Source organism: Mandrillus leucophaeus, unplaced genomic scaffold, assembly GCF_000951045.1.
Source record: "Mandrillus leucophaeus isolate KB7577 unplaced genomic scaffold, Mleu.le_1.0 Scaffold77, whole genome shotgun sequence".
Taxonomy (NCBI): domain Eukaryota; kingdom Metazoa; phylum Chordata; class Mammalia; order Primates; family Cercopithecidae; genus Mandrillus; species Mandrillus leucophaeus.
In genome coordinates this window covers 7,425,030-7,431,389 of record NW_012108363.1, presented here as the reverse complement: position 1 = coordinate 7,431,389, position 6,360 = coordinate 7,425,030, and positions in this window count along the sequence as shown.

Here is a 6,360-nt window from a genome sequence, read left to right as displayed (position 1 = left end):
TGTTGCATGCCTACATGTACCAAAGGCACTTATGTAGGTTAGGTAGTTTTATTCTCACAAAGACTCTGAGAAGTTAGAATACTGTCTCCATTTTTCAGGTGTAGACACTAGTCAGAACAGAAATTTTTTGGTCCCAAAACATTTATTTATTGAGTGGCAGGACCACAGTTCTCAGATACATAGAGCCAGCTTTTTCCCTTCTACCATACTGACATCTATTTTGTGACCTTGATTGTCACTTCATTGAACACAAATTTCTTTACTGATATACTTAGAAAAAGGTAATCCTTAGCTACCACATAGGGATTCTAAAACCCGAGTGAAACACTGTGTGTGTGAATGCATTTTATAAATTACAAAGTGCTATTAAAATTACATTAGTCTATTAGTCATATAAAATATTAAATCATGATACCACTCTGCTTCAATTTCATATTCATTAATAGCAATGAGAAGCAGTTTAGCATAGCAATTAAGGACACAGACGTAGTCATCAGACAGACTTGAGTTGGATCCCATCTTTATCTCTTACCCACTATTCCACTATGTGATTTGGGGCAGCTACGTAACCTCTCTGTACCTCAGTTTCCTCATTTGTAAGATGGAGATAATTCTAAAACCTAACTCATAGAATTTTTGTAAAGATTAAATAATACATGAAAAGCACTTAACATGGTGCCAGGTGAAGCATTAGCTCTTAAGAAAATTAATTGGAATTAGAATCATTATCTTATTCACTGCACTCACTTAACCAGCCCCATAAGAAAATTGTCTCAGCTCGCTATTTCTTACAGACACTGGCTAGATGACTATTCTTTTATTTTTTAACCAACTTTGAGCTTAATTTGTTTACAAAGCCCTTGAGAGTACTTCTCTTTCAATCCATACTTGCTTTTTTTTTTTTCTGACTTTCTTTCTTCTCTCATCTTCTCTAAGCCATCTGTCCCAGAACTGTGGAAATCTAGCTTTGTCCCTCATGGCTTAAGCATTTTCTTTGCCTCCTCTTTCTTCTTTTCCCTCTGCCTTCCCATCTTCCTTGAGAATTTGTTGACTGACCTCACATCCATTTAACAAATAATGATGAGTTAATGATTCACAGTGCTTGAAGTTTCATATGTTAAGAAAAAAACTATCTTTCATCTTAAAAGCTATGAAGACATTTCTCTTAAATTTTAAAAGATTCAGATTTAAAAGAGAATTTTAAAGTGATACATAATTTATATTTGATTTCTCACCCTTTTTTGTTTTCTATTTCTTTATTTTCTGTGCTTTTTCTCTAGAAGTAGTTGTCTACATCATTTTTGATTCTGTGTGTGTGAGATAAAGAGAGATACTGTCATTAAAGCAGCTAGTACACAGTGAATACTTAGTAAATGTTGGCTGCTATGGTTATATGTAAATATTATGCTGATAAAGACAGTCTGTGCATCTTCTCCAATTCTAACCACAAAACATTATATCCATAAGGGTAAAGTCTCCTGAAATAAATCTAAGTACCTCTGAATGTCTGTGGGAAATCCAATTTAAGGTAGTAAAGCTATCTGAGTCTTAATAGCTGAAGGAGGTTGTTACTTAAATGGCTAGTTTATTGGTTCATAACATTTTAGGGTACTAGGATCATAGTCTGCTAAAGTGGTAGGTATCTCCAATAAGTAAATGCCAGTAACAACTTATTCATTAGTAAATGTAGACTCCACAATTGGAATTTTAGATTTCACTACTAATGTATAAATTAGTCTGGAATTTGTAAATGTTGTTCATTTTAACTTCCTGAAAATATGCATAAAAATGCAGCACAGGCCGTGACATCTACTTTTTTTCAATTAAGTATTTGGGCATCTTTTCTATTGTCACCTTTTGATACGTCCTGAAAATCTTAGCCCACAACTCCTGAAAATCTTCAGAAATTGCAATTCCATGATCATTGAATTGGTGATAAGATGGTTCATGATCCCTATAGTTACTCACAACGAAGAGCAAACAGTGCTCAGGGAAAAAGCCAGTTTAGTCAAAAATATAAAATTAATGAAATATAAACAAAAGGCTAAATTTATAGGAGGCTCACTGTATTGATGAGATTTATTCCAGTTGAACTTTAAGGATGTGATATTCAAGGCTATACTAATCAATATAGCAGTTTAAACATTTTCTGTCTCCAGAAACTTAGTCTATAAAGACTAAACCTGAGAATAAAATTTAGATGTAAGCTATGTTGGTTGGTAATCACTTTAGGTATTTAGGCAGGGCATAAATTAAATTAAAAATTTAAGATTAAGATTTATGAATCAAAATTAACTATAATATAGATATTGCATTGTATTAAACTGTCTATTCTACTAGTATTGTAATTACCAATGCCATCCCTTTGGGTACAGTTTTCAGGTCTTCTGTCCATCCCTTATTCATCATCTAACAATTATTATGGTGTCTACTCCAGTCTAGGCAGTATGCCAGGTGTTGGTGAACACAGATGAACAGAACAGACACAGTGCATTGTTCTCAAGAGCTGACAGTCTAGCTGTACTTTCAGATAACTAAGTGATAACAATAAATAATGGCAAGTAGTATGAAAGGAAAATTATAAGATTTTGGTAGAGAACATAGCAGAGGACTTAACATAGAACTGGGTAAAGAGAGAAGAGAGGGAAGAGAAGTCTTATGGAAGAAGGAACCTGACAACTATTTCCTTCAGCAGTTATACAGGAGGCATAAGTTGCATTCCATACACTGCTTTATAATTCATATGAGTAAGATTATGGATTTTTTCAGTTGCATTACTTTTGTCCCTAGATTCATTGAGGTATGATTGACAATTAAATATGGTAGATATTTAAAGTGTGCAATGTAATGATTTGATGATTTGATGTATGTGTATGTTGAGAAATAATCACCACAATCAATCTAATTAACATAGCCATTACCTCACACAGTTACCATTTTTGTGTGTGTGTGTGGTGGGTACACTTGAAATCTCCCTTAGCAAATTCCAAGGACACAATGCATTATTATTAATTACAGTTACCATGTTGAGCATTAAGTCTCCAATACCTATTCATTTTGTAAGTGATTATTTGTACTGTTTCACCAACATCTCTCCTTATACCCTATCTACAACCTCCTTGTAACCACCATTCTACTCTCTGTTACTTTGAGACTGAATTTTGTTTTTTAGATTCCACATGTAAGTAGAATCATTCAGTATTTGTCTTTCTGTGTCTGGCTTGTTTCACTTAACATAATATCCTTCAGATTTATCCAGGTTATCACAAATGGCAGCAGGATTTACCTTGTTTTGAAGGCTGAATAGTGTTGTACTATGTGTATCAATCACATTTTCTTTAACTACTCATCAGTTGATGGATGCTTAAGTCATTTTCATTTTGTGACTATTATGAATAATGCTGCAAAGAACATGGGAGAGTAAGCATCACTTGAAGATAGCGATCTTTCCTTTGGATGTATACATAGAAGTGAGTTTGTTGGATCATCTGATAGTTCTATTTATATATTTTTTAGGAATCCCATGCTGTTTTTAATAATGATCACACCAATTCACTTTACTATCAGCAATAGGGGTTCTCTTTTCTGTACATCCTTGCCAATGCATGTTTTTCTGTTTTGTTTTGTTTTTTGTCTTTTTGATAGTAGCCATCCTAACAGATGTGAGATATCTCATTGTGCTTTTGATTTGGATATCCCTCATAAGTGACAACTTTGAGTACCTTTTCATATACCTGTTAGCCATTTGTATGTCTTTGGGAAAATATTTATTCATATCTTTTTCCGTTTTTATTCAGGTTTTTTTCCTTATCAAGTTTTATGAGTTCTTAAATATTTTGGACATTAACCCCTTATCAAATACATGGTTTTCTAGCCAGAGCAATCAAGGAAGAAAAAAAGTCATCCAAGTCAGAAAGGAAGAAGTAAAACTGTCTCTGTTTGTAGAGTATATTATTTTACACATAGAAAGCCCTGAAGACTTCATCAAAAAAACTGCTAGAACTAATAAATGAATTTTGTGAAGTTACAGGATACAAAGTCAACATACAAAAATCAGATGAGTTTCTTTACACTAATAGCAAACTATCCAAAAAAGAAATCAGAAAAACAGTTCCCTAACATCAAAAATATAACTAGAAATAAATTTAACCAAGAAACTGCAAGATCTATACACTGAAAACTATAAAACATTGATGAACGAAATTGAAGAAGACATAATTAGATAGAAAATAGCCTATGTTCATAAATTGGAAGAATTAATATTGTCAAAATGTCCATATTACCCAGAGTGATTTACAGATTAAATTCAATCCCTACCAAAATTTCAATGGTATTTTTTATAAGAATAGAAAAACGCAAAAATAATAGGAATCACAAAAGACCTCAAATAACTAAAACAATCTTGAGCAAGCAGAACAAAGTTGGAGGCAGCACACTTCCTGATTTCAAATTATATTATAAAGATACTGTAATCAAAACAGTATGGTACTTGCATAAACACAGACACATAAGCCACATAGAACAGAATAGTGAGCCCAGAAATAAACCCATCTGTTTGATGTGTGGTCAACTATTTTTTAACAAAGATACCAAGATTACATAATGGAGAAAGGATAGCCTCTTCAATAAATGGTATTGGAAAGTTCACACTTTATCCTGTGAGAGATGGGAACTAAGAGTGAAACCAAAACTGTCTAAAGATTGAAGAGTACATTGTCAAAGAGCTAAATGAGGGCGATTGGAGGCAGACAGTAAATGATTGTCCAACCCAGATGATTGATAATAGAGGCCTGGATTCAATTAGTTTTAAGAGAGGATCCATTGAAGAATTGTTATTGAACATTGTTTTCTTACTTAAGAAATAAACTAGAATGACATAGTTTTGCTATCTAGAGTTACAATGAGTCTGGCCTGTAAATGTACTCTCTAAATCATAAGAATTAATTGTGATAATTAAGTCACTGGAAAAATGGCAAAAATAAGGATAGAATTTGGTGGGCTTTGAGTGTAAACACTTGCTACCAAATCATACCTGTTCTGAATCCATTTAAATATCAACTAATGGGGTGGCTCACAAAATAGATAATTTAGTAATATCTGCTAATATTTGAACATTTGCCATGTAAGAGCACAATGAGCACTCGATGCATGTTCGCTATGGTTATGTATGTAAGAGCCACTTTTACTGAGATTATTTTGTTAAGGGCTTGCATAACCATAGGAGATGGCTGCTGTCCTACTTTACAGAGGAGAACTCAGGGATAAGAGAATTTAATAACAGGATCTTCTTCTGATGAAGAAGACGATAATCTAGACTGCCAAATTCCACACCATGGCCAAGAAATTCTAACTTCTACAAATCACAAACATGATGGCAATTTCAAAAGTTTTGCCTTACACAGTTTTCCATAACTGAATGTTAAGAATGCCTTCAGGTTAATGGTGTTAAAACTAAAAGGCTGTGAGTTTCAAAATATATAAAGTATTCACATGATGTGTTGAAATGCAGTGAACTTCAAAAATCTTTCCAAAACCCCAAATATAGTTTTCCAGTGTGGAAACGTTCTATGTTTTGATTTTGCTCTTAAAAAGCAGAAATTGTATTGATACTAATCATGTCACTACAAACTGATGTTTGATTTCACCTTTTACGTTGAGCTCCAATACTGCTGTGGCTCTTCTAATAATAGAATCTTTAAAGTGTTTCTTTAGGATAAAATATTGATGTATGATAAGATCTTAGTGAGAGAGGATGAATGAAGTGGCTCAGAACCCATGATCTCTTATAAATGTGACAAATGTCATGGGTAAAGAATTGACCCATTTATCTAACTGTAAACTCCTGCCAATTCATTATTCTATATGCTATGTCTGGGAATTTGAAGATATTATAGTAGTTATTTATGAGCAAGTCCCTTTCCTTGGAGTTCTCACAGAATGTCTTTCACAAGTTCAGTGAAGAGACTTAGAAAGCTGATTCTATCAACTCAGCAAGAGAGGTTCTATCTCAATGATAGACACACATTAACCAACTTCATGAGATTTATGTCTAAATTAGAAATACCAATTTTTAAATTTAGCATGAGAAATAGTATCACATGCATAGGAATAGCTAAATCTTCTCTCCCCCTAAGAAGATCTACGCAACAAGAAGGAACATAATGAAACGGATAATTAATGCATTTAAACTCAGAAAAAGGAGTGTTAGCTAAAAAGGATTCTTTAATGGCAGCAGGCTAAGTCAGCCCAACAGGTATAATTTTGTCAGGGGTACTAGAGACAGTGAAGGTCCTCCCCACAAAGTCTTGTTAAGTACCTTGAGGGTAAGGACCCTGTTTTTTATCTATCATATCTCCAATC